General features: G+C 45.8%; 1 long non-coding RNA gene across 1 annotated transcript in view; it reads left to right on the forward strand.

The window, feature by feature from the left end:
* LOC141046547 (uncharacterized) overlaps positions 1 to 21,669 on the forward strand; it is a 32,113-nt gene that overhangs the window by 854 nt on the left and 9,590 nt on the right. The gene's annotated exons all lie outside the window — the stretch shown is intronic.

Raw genomic sequence — 21,669 nt, forward strand, 5'->3', positions numbered from 1 at the left:
AATGGAGGACATTGTACAGCTGTACTGAGCAATATAGCTGTCAATCCAGAACTGAGATGAGATAAAACACTTAGCAAAAAGCAACAGTAACAGTCTTTGTGCCTGTGTCTCTCTGTCACTCTTCTTCTCCTTTACCATAGACCCATAGACTTTCGGTCATTATATGACCTTGTATCTAATGTTCAGTTGTCTCTGAGCTAGTGGGCAGAGATTAACTGCAACTTATGTCTACTATACACAGTACATACAGACATGGGGAATTCATGCACTTCTGATGTAGCTCACAGACAGAAGCAACAGAAGCAGCAGCATAACAGAGGACATTATCAGCTGTACTGATCAGTGTAATCTGGTACTGAAAAGATTAGAGGGTGGGTGCTTGGTTTATTGTCCACTGAGCCCCTTAAATACCTCCCACCGTCCCACATCAAAATCTCATAAGCAGGCCTACACAACTAAATATTGGCATTGGCTGATGATCCTTTGTGTATGAGGGTCTTCTGACACCCCTTGACAGTAGATCTCAGGAAAAAAGAGGGATATGGTACGTTGAATTTTAATATCAGATCCTTTGTTCCTGCCACTGCCAGAAGAACCAGCAGTCACCTTTTTCCCCATCCAAAGAAACTTGTACCTTGGAGTTGACCAAGTGGGCATGTCTATGGTAGAATTGGGACAATTATCTCAATAAATGGACAACTTTAGCCCCTATTTTTCCCCTCTATTTTCCTGCCATTCATTCCTATTTTCTCTGTCCACCAGGCAGACTGGGCCTATGAGCCGGCCATTTTACATTTAGCCCATCCGGCCCCAACCCCCATAGTTTTCATCGGACCCATCAGGCCAGCTTAGAGTTCCTTGTAAACATTGTCCTTTGTTTCCAAAATGTTTAGTTAGTGATTCTCATCCTTCATGATGGCACACTAGTACTATCTATTGTAGAGGGGTCGATGAGTACGGTTCATTAATTCAGATGTTATCCTCGGCACTTCAGCTGTCATGCTAATGAATAGTTCTCATTACTTGCATCTCTAATTGAATTAGTGGGAATGTTGTCTCTTGGTGACGGGCACAAGAGGAAATGGTGCAGAATAATGTGATTGTAATTGCATTTGGATGAAAATCCTACACAAATGTATTTGTAAGATGTAAGATTATGGTGCAGGATAGCACATGCAACATACCGTAGCACATATGTAGAACAATTGCACCCTATAGTATTCTAACAGGCACCTCAACTAATAAAACTTACATTGGGTACTCCGATGGTGTGGAAACCACTGTCAAGCCATACTACAGGCTATGGAGGACTAAACTTACTGTAGTCACCTGGTCACCCACCTGCCTACAATTTTACAAAGACACTTATCTTCTCATTAAATTACTCTTTTTTCTGTGCAATTTGCCTTTATATGCAATGTAAGAAAATTCTATTTTCATGTAGAAAGATACCAACTTTTAGAAAAAATTTTTCCAGGAGGCGACTGCATGTGGTGCACAAAGTGCAAGTTGGAAATTTTTCCCAGGCCCCCTTCTTGGAAAACTCACTCTAGAAGTGCTGCTTTCCTGGAGGTTTCGTGAGGATTCAACAACACCCAGGAGATTTCGCAACTGTTTTGGGAGATCGGGAGCTTTCGAGAAATTTCAGAGAATTGTCAAGTGTGAAATATCAACATGATCCCAAGAAATGGAGTAAAGGGAGTGAAATAAATCCCTCAAAACATATTAACTGTTTGCCCAGCGATCAACATCTTTTTCGCCCTAATTCCTTCATACACTAATGCACTCAACTCCTAGCTCCTCTGAAAGAGCTGCTGCCAGAGTCCTCTGGCAGCAGCTTATCTCCCAAGAACAAAAGGCTGGCAGTTGTTGGAAATCCGACGTTCCAGATTCTTCTGTCCCCTTACATTATCTGTCAGGGGAGCGTAGTGAGGTCTCCATATACATGAGACTGTCGGCCAGTCACACCAGTATTGGTGGTTCAGCTGACGTTAGTCTAATGTGTATGGTAACCTCAACACATGACTGCAGGATCAGAAGTTATAGTGATTTTGCTTGTAGTATTGTCATGTCGGACGCTGTTCACACCACAGCATCCGGCAGGCAGAGGTAGTTCCACCTCCAGCCACTATAGCCTCAGTGGCGCCGGCCTGATCTTCAGGCTCTCGGGGGTTAATCCTGCTGGAGACCAGGTTGGATGGTTAGTCACGCCCACGGTCTTTAAATAGTCATGCTGGCCTATGGGCGTCGCCGATTATAGCTTGTGTTTCATACCAAGTGGTTCCGGTCTGGAGTGGAGGTGTTCAAGAGAGAGAGATTCATATCTGGTGTCGTATGATCCATCGTTATCCTTTCTCCTTCCCATATTTGTGTTTAGTTGTGCCCTGTTCACATTACTGTTTATTCCTGTGTGTGTGCGGCGCAGTGCAGTTTAAGTTCTCCCTGTCTGTCATTATTTGTGTGGGAGCTTTGGTGGTGACTTCTCACTGGGTGGAGGGTGGAGGGTTAAGTGCAGGGCTGAGCAGGAGATAAGGAAAGGTCGGAGGCTCAGGCATTTGCACCTTCAGCAAAAACCCTGGGTTGAGGGGCAGACAGGGTTTCCCCTAGTAAAGGGACACCACAGGGGCCCCGGGTATTTCAGCCTTAGTTGAACTAAGCCCCCGTGACATTATAATCGGCCCACATTTTTTCAGGAGTCCATGGATCCATTAGATTCCATAACCCGCCAGTTGGCGGCGCTGTCCATACAGGTCTCCGAGTTGAATGGGGCAGTTCAGCAGCAGGGCCTGGTAGTAGCAAAGGTGCAAACGGCATCTGCAGGTATAGGTGCAGAGCCAAAGTTTCCGCTGCCAGAACGATTTTCAGGCGATCGCAGCAAATTTGTCGTATTTCGGGAGGCCTGCAAATTATACTTCCGCATGCGGCCAATATCCTCAGGTAATGAGGCCCAGCGAGTAGGGCTGGTGTTGTCATTACTGAGTGGTGACCCCCAAGCATGGGCATTTTCCTTACCACCTGACTCTGCTACATTTCATTCGGTCGATAATGTTTTTTCTGCCCTCGGGCTCATTTACGATGACCCTGACCGACTGGCTCTAGCGGAATCTAAAATCCGCGCCCTCCGCCAGGGGGAGCGCTTGGCAGAAGACTATTGTTCGGAATTTCGCCGCTGGGCTGTAGACACACAGTGGAATGACCCAGCACTGCGGAGCCAGTTTATTCATGGGGTATCAGGGAGGGTGAAACAAGCCCTCCTGATGTATGAGACTCCGGCATCATTGGAGTCTGCCATGAGTTTGGTGATACGTATTGATCGCCGTTTTCGTCAGGGGGCACAGGAGACGCTACCTCTGGGGGAAAACAGAGGTGCAGGTGTGGTTGAAGTAGATGAGTCCCCTGAACCTGTGCAGATTGCTGGCGTGGCACAGGTTCAGCCTCGCGCTCCGGGAGTCCGGAAGTCCGGAGCATGTTTCTACTGTGGTAAAGGAGGTCATTATGTTAACGTTTGCCCGGTACTACCTAAGAGGGTCACACTGGCGGAAAACTGTTAAGCTCAGAGGGTATGGAGGAGACCCAACTGAGCGTATGCATATCCTCCATGATGGTATCTCAATGTATGCTCCCTGCCAAGGTTATTGTCGCCGGCAGAGAGCTACCTATATCAGTGTTTGTGGATAGCGGTTCCGCCACCAATCTCATAGATGAGGAGTTTGCACACACCGCCGGGTTTAAGATTGAAAAACTTCCTCACCCCATACAGGTGGTGACCATTAATGCTGTTCCCCTCCCTCAAGGGGAGATTACTGAGTTTGTGGCAGAGGTGAAACTCCACATTGGGGTCCTACATTCTGAGTCGGTTACATGTAGGGTCCTCCGTAATCTCCCAGCTCAAATGGTCCTGGGTTTTCCGTGGCTGTCCAGGCACAACCCGGTAATTGATTGGAAAACTCAGGACATAGTACAATGGAGTGGTTTCTGCCAAGACAATTGCTTGGCCACATGTGTGTCCGCCGTGACGCCCAGCCTGCCGGAGGCTTTGCAGGATTTCGCGGATGTTTTCTCTGAGAAGGGTTGCTCAGAACTGCCTCCACATAGAGCCTATGACTGTGCTATTAGGTTAAAACCCGGGGCCAAATTACCTAAGGCCAGGATGTTTAATATTTCTGGTCCTGAGAGACAAGCTCTGAAAGACTACATCGCGGAGAGTCTGAGCAAAGGTCACATCCGGCCTTCGTCCTCGCCTGTAGCCGCGGGGTTTTTCTTCATTAAGAAGAAAGATGGGGGGTTACGCCCGTGTCTGGATTTCCGAGAGTTAAACCAGATTACTATCCGTGATCCCTACCCAATGCCGTTGATCCCGGATTTGTTCAACCAGGTAGCGGGGGCAAAATGGTTTTCCAAGCTGGACCTCAGGGGGGCGTATAACCTCATAAGGGTCCGTCAGGGGGATGAGTGGAAGACGGCGTTTAACACTCCTGAGGGTCATTTTGAGAGTCTGGTTATGCCGTTTGGGTTGACCACCGCGCCTGCCGTTTTCCAACATTTTATTAATGATGTCTTTGCTCATGTCCTGGGGAGATTTGTGATTGTATACCTGGATGATATCCTCATTTATTCTAGCGATCGGGACACTCATTTAGAGCATGTCAGGCAGGTGTTACAGCTGCTCCGTGAGAATAAGCTCTATGCTAAGCTGGAAAAATGTTTATTTTTTGTCCAGGAGTTGCCCTTTTTGGGATATATTGTGTCCGCAGCTGGTTTTAAAATGGACACCGCTAAGGTGCAAGCGGTGTTGCAATGGGAGAGGCCGGAGAGTCTGAAAGCACTCCAGCGGTTCCTTGGGTTTGCGAATTATTATAGGAAATTTATAAAACACTTTTCGACTGTCGCCAAACCGCTCACGGACATGACAAAAAAGGGTGCCGATCTGGCGAACTGGCCTGAGGTGGCTATACGTGCATTTGAGCGTCTGAAGAATAGTTTTGCTTCAGCCCCCATTCTGGTGCAACCAGACGTGTCTAAACCTTTTGTGGTAGAGGTTGATGCGTCGGAGGTGGGAGTGGGGGCAGTACTGTCTCAAGGCTCGTCCTTGAGCGAGATGCATCCATGCGCCTACTTCTCCAAGAAGTTGTCGCCGGCCGAACGGAATTATGATATCGGCAACAGGGAGTTGTTGGCCATCAAACTGGCTTTTGAGGAATGGCGACACTTCTTGGAGGGGGCGGCTCACCAGGTCACAGTTATCACCGACCATAAGAATCTGCTCTACCTGGAGTCGGCCAAGCGTCTGTCTCCTAGGCAGGCTCGCTGGGCATTGTTTTTTACTCGTTTCAATTTTCTTGTGACGTACCGTCCCGGGGCTAAAAACACCAAGGCGGATGCTTTGTCTAGGTGTTTTCCGGGGGGAGAACCTCGGGAAGAGCCGGTACCCATCCTCCAGAAAGGGGTAGTGGTCTCGGCTCTCACGACTGAGGTAGAGGCGGAGATTGCCGAGGCCCAAGAGGAGGTACCACCAGGACTTCCCGCCAACAAATCATTTGTACCCCTGCATCTTCGGCCTAAGGTGTTGAAGGAACACCATGATTCGGTACTGGCTGGTCACCCAGGGGTGAAGGGCACCTTAGAGCTGGTATCGCGTCGTTTCTGGTGGCCCAAAATCCGGCAGGACGTGGTCTCGTACGTGGCAGCTTGCATCACGTGCGCTAGGGCTAAGTCACCCCGAACCCGTCCTGCTGGCACGCTACAGCCTCTGGGGGTACCCAATAGGCCATGGACAGAAATCTCCATGGATTTTATCACTGACTTGCCAGCCTCGGCAGGGAACACGGTCATCCTGGTGGTGGTTGACCGTTTTTCAAAGATGGCGCATTTTGTGGCGTTGTCCTCTTTGCCCAATGCTAAGACGTTGGCTCAGGTATTTGTGAAGGAGGTGGTCAGACTCCACGGAGTACCGTCTGACATAGTATCTGATAGGGGTACGCAATTTGTGGCGAGGTTTTGGAAAGCTTTTTGCTCAAGGTTGGGGATCAAGTTGTCACATTCATCGGCGTTTCATCCACAGTCTAATGGACAAACTGAGCGCATGAACCAAAATCTAGAACAGTATTTACGATGCTTTGTGTCCGACAACCAGGAGGAGTGGTCTACTTTCCTTCCTCTGGCCGAATTCGCATTAAATAATCACCGCCAAGAGTCATCAGGAGAGTCTCCATTCTTTTGTGTGTACGGTCAACATCCTCAGTTTTGTACCTTACGTCAGGGTGACTCCGGGGGTGTCCCGGAGGAGGATCAGCTAGGAGCCCAATTGTCATCAGTCTGGAGGCGGGTGAAACAGCGTTTGTTGAGCATGAGTGCCAGGTACAAACGGGTGGCTGACAGTAGACGCGTGCCAGGTCCGGACCTGTGTGTGGGTGAATGGGTGTGGTTAGCTACGAAGAACATAAAACTCAAAATCCCTTCTTTAAAACTGGGTCCAAGGTTTATTGGGCCTTTTAGGATTTCTGCCATCATTAACCCAGTAGCTTATCGCTTGGAACTTCCCGCGGTGTACAAGATACACAACGTGTTTCACAGGGCTTTATTGAAAAAGGTGGTAGGCTTGGTGGACACGACGCCGATGCCACCTCCAGTCATGGTGGATGGCGAGTTAGAGTTCGAGGTCGCCAAGGTAGTGGACTCTCGAGTAGTACGCCGTACTCTTCAGTATTTGGTGCACTGGCGGGGGTATGGTCCAGAGGAGAGGTCTTGGGTTCCAGCCTCAGACATACATGCGGATCGGCTGGTCAGTTCTTTTCACCGTCGTCATCCGGACAAGCCGGGTCCTATGAGTCTTGAGGGCCCTGGGGTCCCTCGTAGAAGACGGGGTACTGTCATGTCGGACGCTGTTCACACCACAGCATCCGGCAGGCAGAGGTAGTTCCACCTCCAGCCACTATAGCCTCAGTGGCGCCGGCCTGATCTTCAGGCTCTCGGGGGTTAATCCTGCTGGAGACCAGGTTGGATGGTTAGTCACGCCCACGGTCTTTAAATAGTCATGCTGGCCTATGGGCGTCGCCGATTATAGCTTGTGTTTCATACCAAGTGGTTCCGGTCTGGAGTGGAGGTGTTCAAGAGAGAGAGATTCATATCTGGTGTCGTATGATCCATCGTTATCCTTTCTCCTTCCCATATTTGTGTTTAGTTGTGCCCTGTTCACATTACTGTTTATTCCTGTGTGTGTGCGGCGCAGTGCAGTTTAAGTTCTCCCTGTCTGTCATTATTTGTGTGGGAGCTTTGGTGGTGACTTCTCACTGGGTGGAGGGTGGAGGGTTAAGTGCAGGGCTGAGCAGGAGATAAGGAAAGGTCGGAGGCTCAGGCATTTGCACCTTCAGCAAAAACCCTGGGTTGAGGGGCAGACAGGGTTTCCCCTAGTAAAGGGACACCACAGGGGCCCCGGGTATTTCAGCCTTAGTTGAACTAAGCCCCCGTGACAAGTATAGGCACATAGGTCTGCATGGGAGCTGTATACACAAAACAGTAGGATATTTTTAACTTAAACTATTTAGCAAAGTTGCTATAATGAGGGCCTGAAAGTAATTGCTTGGCAGCTCTAAAATGGCAACCATGAAGAGACTTGGCAAAAGCCACTCTATTTATCAGATCCTAGCGGTTGCCCTGGCCTTCCCCCAGGACTTAGGGCCCCGTCACACATAGAGATCGCAGCTGAGTCACAATTTTTGTGACACAACAGCGATCTCACCAGCGAGATCGCTGTGTGTGACAGTGATCAGCGACCGGCCCCCTGCCGGTATCGCTGATCGCTGCAGGAAAGGCCAGGACTTTCTTTTGGTTGCTGGTCTCCCGCTGGCCAGCACGCATCGCTGCGTGTGACAGGCGGGAGACCAGCGATCTACTGGTAGCTAACGTACACATCGGGTATCTAGGGATACCTTAGTTACCAGCTCCCTGCATCAACGCGCTGGTTACTAACGTGCACAGCGACGCCGGGCGCTCGGCGTCGCTGTGCTGATCGCTAGTGAAGCTGTCTGTTTGACAGCTCACCAGCGATCACATAGCGATTCACCAGCGATCCTGACACATTGATATCGTTGTCAAGATCGCTGGTGAGTCGCTATGTGTGACTCCAGCATTACACAGGGGTCTCTGGGTTGAGGCCACAGAGTTAGCTGCTGACCAATGGAGGGTCAGTGCAGGCGGGCAAGAGTGGTCAGGTAGTCGAGTAAGAACAAGGAGGGCAATCAGAGTCCAAAATCAGAATGCAACAGCTGGCCCATCCTTAATTTATCCTGTGGCGATATAGGGTAGATGAATGCTCTGATCGCAGAGGGTTCCAGCAGAAGGACACCCCACGATTAGCTTAGGGCACAGGGACCCTTCAAATTAAAAAAGATTGTCCAATGCAGGCAACCCCTTTAATATGTATACCTACTATCAGGTTTTAAAAACGAATTTTCATCTTACATTTCACAGCTAAATGACGCCAGTAAATGATGTGTTCACTTTGTGACTCCTCTCTATGTAACAAGGCCCCATCGTGCCCCTTTTACAGTCAGCTGGCCTTAATTGAAAGCGAGTTATAGATATTTCCCTACTGGTTCATCTTCCGCTGTGGGTCTGTCAGCTAGGGGCCCTGCGAGGAAAGTAATGATGTCATTTACCAATGAACTGTGAATGGAAGTCTTTTCAAAATAGTGAAATAGTCAGAAAATTAGGAAAGAAGGATAGTAACAGCAACAATAGGCTGCAGCCAACAACGCATTAATAATAGTTGACTGCCCCTTGCCCTCTTATGTAATAAAGAAATATGAAATAAACATGCTGGAATAGCAGACATAAAACATGGACTTGAAATACAGGAAAACCAGGCTATCAACGCTCACTGTTTTGTGTTTACAGCTCCTATACAATCCCATATGTCTCCATGCTGACAGGACTACAATCGCCCCGACCAGGCACTCAGAGGGGCCCACCCAGGCCTACTGCTACCCTTAGCTATATCGCCGATATTCGTGGATATAGCTAAGCTACAGTTGTGGCAAAAAGTATTGACACCCCTGCAATTCTGTCAAATAATACTCAGTTTCTTCCTGAAAATGATTGCAAACACAAATTCTTTGGTATCATTATCTTCATTTAATTTGTCTAAAATGAAAAAACACAAAAGAGAATGAAGCAAAAAGCAAAACATTGATCATTTCACACAAAACTCCAAAAATGGGCCAGACAAAAGTATTGGCACCCTCTGCCTAATACTTGGTTGCACAACCTTTATCTAATATAACTGCGACCAACTGCTTCCGGTAACCATCAATGAGTTTCTTACAATGCTCTGCTGGAATTTTAGACCATTCTTCTTTGGCAAACTGCTCCAGGTCCCTGATATTTGAAGGGTGCCTTCTCCAAACTGCCATTTTTAGATCTCTCCACAGGTGTTCTGTGGGATTCAGGTCTGGACTCATTGCTGGCCACCTTAGAAGTCTCCAGTTCTTTCTCTCAAACCATTTTCTAGTGCTTTTTGAAGTGTGTTTTGGGTCATTGTCCTGCTGGAAGACCCATGACCTCTGAGGGAGACCCAGCTTTCTCACACTGGGCCCTACATTATGCTGCAAAATTTGTTGGTAGTCTTCTGACTTCATAATGCCATGCACACGGTCAAGCAGTCCAGTGCCAGAGGCAGAAAAGCAACCCCAAAACATCAGGGAACCTCCGCCATGTTTGACTGTAGGGACCGTGTTCTTTTCTTTGAATGTCTCTTTTTTTCTCCTGTAAACTCTATGTTGATGCCTTTGCCCAAAAAGCTCTACTTTTGTCTCATCTGACCAGAGAACATTCTTCCAAAACGTTTTAGGCTTTTTCAGGTAAGTTTTGGCAAACTCCAGCCTGGCTTTTTTATGTCTCGGGGTAAGAAGTGGGGTCTTCCTGGGTCTCCTACCATACAGTCCCTTTTCATTCAGACGCCGACGGATAGTACGGGTTGACACTGTTGTACCCTCGGACTACAGGGCAGCTTGAACTTGTTTGGATGTTAGTCGAGGTTCTTTATCCAACATCCGCACAATCTTGCGTTGAAATCTCTTGTCAATTTTTCTTTTCCGGCCACATCTAGGGAAGTTAGCCACAGTGCCATGGGCTTTAAACTTCTTGATGACACTGCACACGGTAGACACAGGAACATTCAGGTCTTTGGAGATGGACTTGTAGCCTTGAGATTGCTCATGCTTCCTCACAATTTGGTTTCTCAAGTCCTCAGACAGTTCTTTGGTCTTCTTTCTTTTCTCCATCCTCAATGTGGTACACACAAGGACACAGGACAGAGGGTGAGTCAACTTTAATCCATGTCAACTGGCTGCAAGTGTGATTTAGTTATTGTCAACACCTGTTAGGTGCCACAGGTAAGTTACAGGTGCTGTTAATTACACAAATTAGAGAAGCATCACATGATTTTTCGAACAGTGCCAATACTTTTGTCCACCCTCTTTTTTATGTTTGGTGTGGAATTATATTCAATTTGGCTTTAGGACAATTATTTTTGTGTTTTTTCATTTAAGACAAATTAAATGAAGATAATAATACCAAAGAATTTGTGTTTGCAAACATTTTCAGGAAGAAACTGAGTATTATCTGACAGAATTGCAGGGGTGTCAATACTTTTGGCCACAACTGTATGAGGTAGAGCAGCGACATGATCTCCCTGCACAAACACTCCCCATTCTGTAGACTGCAGGTTGCTTTGTAATGCAGGCAAACGGCTGTAGTAAAGCAAAGGTGCAGGGCAAGGGTTAACAGGAGTGCGCTTTAATTAACAATAATAAATTCCTTGCAGGAAGATAACTGAAAGGGGCAAGACAGATTAAACAATATAAATGTTGTTCAACACTAGAGTCTTTCTATCAACTTTAACTTATCGTGACTCCGCTGTCTTTTAATCGCCTGTAGTCCAATAAATGATGTAATGCCGGCAGGGGCCGATACTGCTTCTTCAGGCTTTCCCACCCAACACACGGTCACGCTTCTGGTGGCAGCGGGCGGTATCTGGTTTTGCCCGCTGAGCCCCTAGTCCATTGAATGGCAGAACCGAATAGTGAAGCACTGCACAAGTCTCTCCTCAGCGTGTACTCCCCTGCCAACAACTGGATGTACGCACCATGATGTCTCTCTTGGCGCTCGTCCCTCGGTACCTGAACACCTGCACTGCGCTGCTTCACTCAGCGCCGTCTCTCTGTGCGCCCAATGGTACCCAGGAGTCCTCACTGACCCCGTCCTGGGTCTCTGCTCTGCGCTTCAATTTGCTCTGCAGCGCGCCGGTCCCTGGTCTCTTTCTACTTCAGCGGGAACTTTCTGCCTTTTCCAGTGCTAAACCCTACCATCTCCCCTCACTTTCCATGCCCCCTCCTTTTAGGTCATGGGTTCTTTACATCTCCTCTTTCCTTCCCCCCTGCAACGCGGCCTTGGCCGTTCCGAACCAGGAATCTCGGAGGTACCGACAGTCCTGTCCTCTTCCTTACACCCCCGTTCTCCTTTAACTCGCCATTCCACGGGTGAGAGCTCCTGCACCAGATGTTCGCATTCTTCCGCTCCTTGAATAATTCTCTGCCAGATGAATTGATCCTGTGCATAACGAATGGGAGGCACTCCAGCTGTTATCCACTCTGATCGGCGTAATCCGGGTTGACTGATACGAGGCAAGGGGATATTTTGGTCTGAGGAGACTGCCAGTTCTGTCGCTTCAAATGGAGGCACCTCAGTGCTCACTTGCCTGGGGGGTGATAGACAGTGAATTATTAATGTTTGGGGATGAGATTGGCATCTCTTCTTCGCAAAGTGATGTTTGGTGCTTCTTTTCCTTCTTCAGGACCCTGGGACAGGCAGGGTCTCAACTTGCTACAATGAACTACCTGGGTAGGTGCTCCTTCCTCACATTCAGGCTGAGATTCATACACCGGCCCGTCAGAACCGACTCGGCGGGTCAGTTGATATGGGGTCTTCTTCCATCAGTGTTCCAGTTTTCTTCGGGGCCGCTTATTCCGGGTCAACACCCAATCTCTTGCTCTCAGAGCTGTCTGTCGAGTAGGCGTCTTTCATGGTGCTGGAGTTCTCTGAATTTCATCTGCATCAGCCATTGAAGAGTCTGTAAGTTGATGTCGGTGTTCCCGAACCCAGGAAGACATCCCCGTCTGCGGGCAGTCTTCTTCTGGGTCTAACTCCAGCTCAGTGACTCCCATCCCTTTTGACCGAACAGCAAGGTATACGGGGTGTATCCAGTTGTACTATGCACTCAATTGTTGTACAACCATACCAGTTCAGCTACGATCTCAGGCCACCGTATCTTCCAATCTTCCTCCAATGTTTGGAGCATCTGGATCAAAGTACGATTAAAGCATACACAAGCTCCATTCCCCTGAGGATAGGGCATAGTTCTTGACTTTTCAATCCGGTTAGAAACAATGTAACTCTTCCATCACTCGACCTTGGAAGCAAGCACCTTGGTCAGAATGGATCCTTTTTGGGCAACCGTACACCCAGATGAAGTCTCGGCAAATGTCCTGTGCAGCAGACTTAGCAGTCTGGTCCCGGGTCGAAGTCACTACAGCGAACTTGGTGAAGTGGCCGGTCATCACCAGACAATGTTCATACCTGAGATGTGCTGGGCCCATAGCTAAGTAGTCAATCATCAATGATTCTAATATCTCCAAGAAGAAGTCACGAAGGTCTACGTTGGGGCCCTTTGCTATGGAATTTTAACTAGTTCACAGCTCCGACATCTTTGACAGGCCTCCTCTACTGCAGTCCTCAGTCGGGGGTGATACCCCAGCTTCAGTAGCCACTGGAACGTCTTCCCTGGACAGAAGTGAGCCCCTCTCTCATGGGCCTCCGTAGCCACCAAGCGTATCAACTTTTCTGGAAGCACTACTTGCAAAGTGACCAAAATTCTTGTAATAGCTGTACTCTTCTGTATCTCAATCCACCTTCCAACTGGAGCCTCTCCCACTGTCTCATAATCTGCAGAGCCCCTGGGGACAGAGCGTCTCTCTCTCGCCAGCTGGGAAGTTGTTTCAGGGCCACCCATTGCCTCAGATGGGCAAGTTCTTTATCTGTTTTCTGGAATTGCACCCAGTCATCCAGAGGTCGTCCCAGCATCCATTCTCCAGACGCCTCTCCGATCTGTCCCTGCATCGCTACTAATGACCTAGCAAGGTCCCGAATGTCCCGAAAACCAGGAATCTATTCTGCCTCCAATTCTTCATCTCTGTCGCGTTCGGGCCGCTCATGAGTCACTGGAGAGAGAGCATTAGCGTGTGTATTCTTGGCCCAGGCCCGGTATTTCACCATGCGGGCCACCCATCGTTGTTCCAAGGCCCCCAATTTTGCATTTTCCAGGTGAGCTAGGGGATTATTCTTGGGACGCACCAGTTCTTCGGACCCAGACAAATACTCTGCGAACTTTTTGGTCATTGCCCACAACAACACCAGCAGTTCCAACTTGAAGGAGCTGTAATTGTCCGGGTTCCGTTCCGAGTCGTGAAGAGACTGGCTCGCATACGCTATCATTCATTCCTTTCCTCCCTGCATTTGTGATAGAACGGACCCTACTAGACCATGTAGGCTTCCATCAGTGTAGAGGATGAAGGGCTGTGAGAAATCCGCATAGCCGAGTATTAGGGCCTCTGTCAAGGCCATTTTCAAGGCTTCCTCCTGACTGCTTCCCCATTGAATATCTTGATTCTACGAACCCGATGGCACTCCCTTTAGTAATTCCAATAGCGGATTAGCTACACGGATGCCGTAACGCAAAGGCGCAGAGCAAGGGTTAACAGGAGTGCGGTTTAATTAACAATCAACTCCTCACAGTGAGCTAACTGGAAGGGGGAAGACAGATTAAACAATATAAATGTGGTTCAAGGCAACAGTCTTTCTATCAACTTTAACTTATTGTGACTCCGCTCTCTTAGTCGCCTGTAGTCCAATAGATGATGTAATGCTGGAGGAGGCCGACACTTCATTTTCAAGCTTTCCTGCCCAACACATGGTCACGCTTCGGGTGGCAACGGGCGTTCTCCGGTTTTGCCCACTGAGCCCCTAGTCCATTGAACAGCAGAGCCGAATTGTGAAGCTCTGCACAAGTCTCTCCTTGGTTTGTGCTCCCCTGCGCACCCGCCAACAACTGTGGAGTCATTATACAATGTGGGTGCAAATATGGGGCCATTATACAACATGGGTGCAAAAGTGAGGGCCATTATACAGCATGGGTGCAAATGTGGGGGCCATTATACAATGTGGGTGCAAAAGTGAGGGACATTATACAAAGTGTGTACAAAAATGGGGGCCATTATACAATGTGTGTGCAAAAGTGGGGGCCATTATATAATGTAAGTACAAATGTGGGGGCCATTATAAAGCATGGATGTAAATGTGGGGGCCATTATACAGCATATATGGAAATATGGAGGCCATCATACAGTTTGGGGGCCATTATCTAGTGTGGGAGCTAACGTGAGGGCCAGTATACGGTGTCTTAAATGTTAAGTGGTGCTTAAGTATATATTGTTATAGGGGCACTCACTGTGACTGTCAAAGGTGCAAACAGGGCATTATTACTGTCTAGGAGCAAAATGTGGACACTGTTTTCTAGGGCTCTTGCACAGATAATTAATATTTTGTAGAGGGGAATTTTACCATATAGGGGCAAAAGAAGGCATTTACATTGTAAGGGGCACAGTGGTGGCATTAATATGTGGGGCAGTAAAGAGACCACACTTTTTGTGACACACAGCAGGGTCATTAATAAGGACACATATGGCAGCCGCTGCTCAGTATTGGGGTATCAGCAGGATGAGGAGTTGGTGCAGGTTGGGGAGAGACGGTGCTGGAAATGTGAGAAGTCAAATGTGTATTTGTTGTAATCTCAGCAGACGAGTCCTGGCTGGAGAAGTTGTCATGTTGGACTGGGCCAGATGCAAAAGACGAGAAAAGTGAACAAATACATCAGAAAGAACGTCAGCTGCCAGTCACTATCTATAACTGAACTATAATCACTTATGTGTACTGCAGGACTGGTATTTACCACTGACCATATGGTGGTAACATCAATGTTGGTCTTTGTATATAGATTTATTTTCAGTAATACCATGGTCATCTGCGGAGGTTCTCTTAAAGCCACAATTAAGGAGGGAGTTGAAGCTCCGAGTTGCCAAGCGACAGTCTCAAAATCTTAATGATTTAGAGATGATCTGCAAAGAGGAGTGGACTCAAATTCCTCCTGACATGTGGGCAATCCTCATCATCAACTGCAAAAAAAGTCTGACTGCAGAGCTTGCCAACAAGGGTTTTGCCACCAAGTATTAAGCCTTGTTTGCCAAAGAGATCAAATACTTATTTCTAACTGCAAAATGCAAATAAATTTATACAATGTGATTTTCTCGATTTTACTTTTGATATTCTTTCAATGTTAAAATTAAACTACCCTTATAATTATAGACTGTTCATATCTTTGTCAGCCGGCAAATTTACAAAATCAGCAAGGCATCAAATACTTATTTCCCCCACTGTATATAGCAGCATTATATAGGCAACTTTATGATAGTGTTATTTAGCGAATGTATGAAAGTTTTTCATTACCATATTTATTTATAGCACATATAATTAGGAATTGCATGTATGCTGAAAACGGGAGAGGGGCACCATAGGGAAAAATTCAACATAAGGTTGGTCCTGGTTCCTGCTAACTGTACATATGTTGTGATACAATTAATGTTATAAAGCATTTGCCTCATCCGCTACATGTGCAGAGATGTTTTTCAGTTCTTTACATTCCCTCTCTGTTGTTTTCCAGTGTCCCCTGCCTTGATTATCATGGAGAAACTATAGAAAAAAAGGTAGAAAACTTAATTTGATGTAATTGGTCTCGGAGTGAGATCAGCCTCCCAGGAATGGTAAATACTTCTAAATGAAGTCATTGACAGTGCAATTTGCAACTTCACCACACCCGCCATTGAGTTTCCTAAAAAGTCACTGTTTTATGGCAAATGCTACTTTGCATGAACATTTGAGGAACCTCGCTCGCTGGGTACTGCATTGGTAGTTGCAAATAGTGTCGGCATTAATCAAATACATGAAGTATTTTTGTAATGAAAACGTGATGTTACAACGAGTTTTAGGACCAAAAAAGATGAAAAAGTCTCAAAATACTTATGGAAAGACGTATCACATTCATAGGTACACAACATCGAAACCATTGTAGATACACTACTACACTAGGATTTGACACTGAACTGGATTAAAGGGGTTCTCTTATCTTATTCAATTTGAATGATTGTGAAAGCAAGATACTTTACAGTACTGTATATTACTTGTTATAAAAGACGGAGATTATTTTTAATTCTGTAGTTTATTGCTCAATGCCTAGGTTACCAGTCACCTCTGGTCATTTTCCTGTACATCCATTTTAAAGGTTTCTACATTATGTGAAATCCAGTTGCATTTATTTTGGAAAGGGTTATAAAATACCAAAGGTGTAAATACCACAAGGGCAGTCTATGTGCTTGGAGGGATGTGGCCAAGCATCAGTCCAATCCATTTTGTAACGGGGTGGTATATGCTGGACTTTTCTCCTGTTACTTGCCTCACTTGGCTCCAACTCCAGGCTTTGCTCCTTTTTCCTATGGCCAGCTCCTGTTGTAGCCCATGACGAGTTATAAGGGTAACCTAGAAAGCATCTGTGATGTCATCATCACACAATGCAGCTATGTGCTGCCTGAGTATTCAGGAAATAGACCATCTGGCTATCACATGCTTTTCTAGGAGTTTGCCTCATCTACCACATTATTCTATTCCACCAGATGTCAAATTATCTTCCCAACTACTTCTGACTGCACTCCAGCAAACAGTTGCTACGATCACGCTCAGTCCAGCCACTTCCAGTGCTAATGCATGCTCAAGATACATGTTAACAAAGTCATATCTGCTATATAAGCACCGATAATTCAATTTTGCTATTCCTACATGTAACCACACTTCTGCTAGCAATATACCAGGTTGCTTATGCATCTCTGCTATTCCTGTGTATAACCACACCTCTGCTAGCAAGTTAGCAGTTTGCTTAGGCATCTCTACTATTCCTGTGTAACCACACTTCTGCAGCAAAATACCACTTGTCTATGGCAGTGATGCTGATTCTGAACAATGCACAGATCTGGCTGAGCTGCATGTAGTGCTTTCAGCTCCTCTTGCCCATGCGACATCCTGCATACCTTGCTGTACTGGTCCTCGCTAACCCACACACAATATCCAGCAAGTCCCAGCTCTACTGAATCATTGCCTCCAGTCCATGCTGTTTACAGTGACTTAAGTCTTAGCAAATGAACCTCTGTAGGAAAGACCATAACACCTCCCTACAGGATATGCATTTTAAAGAAAAGGTGATAGAAAAATGGGACATAACATTCAAGGGGAAATAGTCCAGAAACGATTGGTGTTTAAGTGGCTAAACATGGCACCATAATAGGGGGCAAGGTTTATACTTTACTTTGAGTCTGATTTTCTTCTTTGGAAGCCCATCAGATGTTCACTATGTAGCAATTCATTAACTTACCCCAAAAGTCCAATCTTCACATATGGCCCAATCCCCTTTATTATACCGCCATGTAAGGTTTTACTTAATAATTTGAAAACAGGTACGAATTAAACGTTTGCATTGCATTCTTTGCTTTTATCTATATGTGTTTGATAGATTATGTTGTTTTGAAACTAATATAGCAAGATCGTTGCAGATGGTCCACATAAAAAGCCTCCTGCCCACGCTTTGTTTGTTTCAGTTCTTGCCTCATCTCTTTTTAAAACCCTTCCATCACGCAAACCCTTCCAGATGTCTTGGCTGATTCCTTCGAGAGGCTGTGAAGGCGACAACATTCTTTCTACAATGAAAACAACCCAAACGAAAAAGTAAATTAAGGTCACTATAATGAATGGGTGGGAAACATTATACCATGTAGTACAGTGGGGAAAAAAAGTATTTAGTCAGTCAGCAATAGTGCAAGTTCCACTACTTAAAAAGATGAGAGGCGTCTGTAATTTACATCATAGGTAGACCTCAACTATGGGAGACAAACTGAGAAAAAAAAATCCAGAAAATCACATTGTCTGTTTTTTTTTCATTTTATTTGCATATTATGGTGGAAAATAAGTATTTGGTCATAAACAAGCAACCAAGATTTCTGGCTCTCACAGACCTGTAACTTCTTCTTTAAGAGTCTCCTCTTTCCTCCACTCATTACCTGTAGTAATGGCACCTGTTTAAACTTGTTATCAGTATAAAAAGACACCTGTGCACACCCTCAAACAGTCTGACTCCAAACTCCATTATGGTGAAGACCAAAGAGCTGTCAAAGGACACCAGAAACAAAATTGTAGCCCTGCACCAGGCTGGGAAGACTGAATCTGCAATAGCCAACCAGCTTGGAGTGAAGAAATCAACTGTGGGAGCAATAATTAGAAAATGGAAGACATACAAGACCACTGATAATCTCCCTCGATCTGGTGCTCCACGCAAAATCCCACCCCGTGGGGTCAGAATGATCACAAGAACGGTGAGCAAAAATCCCAGAACCACGCGGGGGGACCTAGTGAATGAACTGCAGAGAGCTGGGACCAATGTAACAAGGCCTACCATAAGTAACACACTACGCCACCATGGACTCAGATCCTGCAGTGCCAGACGTGTCCCACTGCTTAAGCCTGTACATGTCGGGGCCCGTCTGAAGTTTGCTAGAGAGCATTTGGATGATCCAGAGGAGTTTTGGGAGAATGTCCTATAGTCTGATGAAACCAAACTGGAACTGTTTGGTAGAAACACAACTTCTCGTGTTTGGAGGAAAAAGAATACTGAGTTGCATCCATCAAACACCATACCTACTGTAAAGCATGGTGGTGGAAACATCATGCTTTGGGGCTGTTTCTCTGCAAAGGGGCCAGGACAACTGATCCGGGTACATGAAAGAATGAATGGGGCCATGTATCGTGAGATTTTGAGTGCAAACCTCCTTCCATCAGCAAGGGCATTGAAGATGAAACGTGGCTGGGTCTTTCAACATGACAATGATCCAAAGCACACTGCCAGGACAACGAAGGAGTGGCTTCGTAAGAAGCATTTCAAGGTCCTGGAGTGGCCTAGCCAGTCTCCAGATCTCAACCCTATAGAAAACCTTTGGAGGGAGTTGAAAGTCCGTGTTGCCAAGCGAAAAGCCAAAATCATCACTGCTCTAGAGGAGATCTGCATGGAGGAATGGGCCAACATACCAACAACAGTGTGTGGCAACCTTGTGAAGACTTACAGAAAACGTTTGACCTCTGTCATTGCCAACAAAGGATATATCACAAAGTATTGAGATGAAATTTTGTTTCTGACCAAATACTTATTTTCCACCATAATATGCAAATAAAATGAAAAAAAAAAACAGACAATGTGATTTTATGGATTTTTTTTTCTCAGTTTGTCTCCCATAGTTGAGGTCTACCTATGATGTAAATTACAGACGCCTCTCATCTTTTTAAGTGGTGGAACTTGCACTATTGCTGACTGACTAAATACTTTTTTTCCCCACTGTATGTGAGTACCTGCAAAAGATGGAAGGATGCCCCGTGGTACTGTACTGTGCAGAACATGTACAAAAGGGGCAACATGGACAACGGCAGGTCCCACTTTAAGTAGGTGGCACTTTCCTAAAATACAGGAGTCTCAACAGTTTTAATATCCTGTGTTTCAGACAGAAATAATTTCCACCATTCTCCACCCAGGCCCTGACTCAATCTGCTCAAAAAATCATTATTCATATGATACTGGAAACATAACAGGTTTTCTGGGACTTTAACATTAATGACCTTTATTTAGGATAGGTCTTGAATATTTGACCTGTGGAAAATTTGACTCTCCCATAATCAGTTGATTTAGAGTTTCATATATTATGCAGAGGCCGTGAATGATCTTGCAGAACCCCTCCCGGCCACTACGCAATGCATGGAGCTGTTCCAATGCACCGCAGGTATGTCAATCATCTGATTGGCAAGGGAGCCGATCTCATTAATAAAGTCCCGGAATACCATCTGTCACATAAGCAGGCCATCAGGGACTAAAGTCCCCTTTTTTCATGACTGTGCACTCTCCTGTGCACAATATGAATCACAGACTTATATGGTTTATGCACAGATTATTTAAATTATTGACCAAGTATTGAACACATTATGTCACCTAGGGTTTATGATCCTATATGTGCGTCTTGCTAAAAGGGGTCAACTGGTTAAAAATTAGCTTGTGATTGGTTGCAGTGTTGATATCGGATGTGAAGCGATCACAGCAGGCTGGGCTATCCAAACACTAGCAAAGGGCCAGGCAGGGTGTTACCTATCCAGGATCCAGCACAAAAGGCTTAATATGGCATCTGCTGCCTCCAAGTCTCTCTGCTCCACTACACTTCTGTAGCATTACCCTCTGGCCATATAGCCCTGCTCTGGTGTCAACATGTCTGAGTATCCAGGTAGTTGCTTCAGCCCTGGAACAGGGATACCAGGACAAGAGTGGGGTCAGATGATGCTAACGTCTGCTGACACGTACACCTGCCGTTGTAAGAAAGGCTTCACCGTCCTATTAGCATTTCGGTCTTTCTTTGCTGTTTCTGCAAGGGTTAAACTGCTTAGTGGGATTCCTGGAGTTCTGTTTTATTGTATCAGCTGTTCTGAGTTTGTTGCTCCCTGCAGGTTTAAGAACCCTCCTTCTTGCTTCTCTCCTTGCCAGTGATAGCTTACCACTTCTTGGTAAGGAGCTGAAGGAGAGTACAGTTAGGAGCAGGCAGTTGGAGTTGATTTCTGGAGATTTCTGGTTTGTGTGTATCTCCTATTCTTCTTCCATTTAGTTTGTCCCACCTACTGTACTTCTCCCTTGATGCCCACTCGGTCGTTTGCATGATTGTGTTTTTTTTTTTATCCCTGTTTGTTTTCCAGTCTATATTATTTTTGTGAAAACCAAAACAAAAAACAAATATATTTGTTTTTCTCTGTGTAAAGGTCATGTGTTTATATGCATTTACATTTTGCATACACATTGATTTACTTTTTCAGCTCAGACCTTGTTTCTCATTTAGTTCAATGTGCATTCTGTGCATATAAGGGTGTGACCTCCCTGCTTTTGAGTTGGAAAATCCATCCTGTCTGGCCTACACTATTACTGGTGGTTCAGTCCCTCTGTCCTTGTTCACATTTACGTCACTGGACAAGTGGAAAGGTTTTGAATACAAGAGTTAGGACTGCCCACAAGGGTTGCCTTGACATGGCAAGATGGCGTGTACATTGTTTTGATCAAAATTATGTTTACTAAATACCCTTATTATTATTACTACCTTCATGCAATTTTTGCAATTTATTTTTTACTTTTTTATTTTAGGATATTTGTTGTTTTCTCTATGTAAAGATCATGTGTTTATATGCATTTACATTTTGCATACACATTAATTTATTTTTTCAGCTCAGACCCTAGTTTCTCATTTATTATTTTTGTGTTATTCCATACACTTCTGTCCCATACTTCCCTGATAACAGATCAAGAGGGTATGGGACAGATCAAAGATAAGTATACATCTAGGAGCAGTATGGTAAGAGAAACCGGCATCCCCACAATCGGGTAAT

The sequence above is a fragment of the Dendrobates tinctorius genome, unplaced genomic scaffold, assembly GCF_039654945.1.
Source record: "Dendrobates tinctorius isolate UK_male_01 unplaced genomic scaffold, ASM3965494v1 ptg000120l, whole genome shotgun sequence".
Lineage (NCBI taxonomy): Eukaryota > Metazoa > Chordata > Amphibia > Anura > Dendrobatidae > Dendrobates > Dendrobates tinctorius.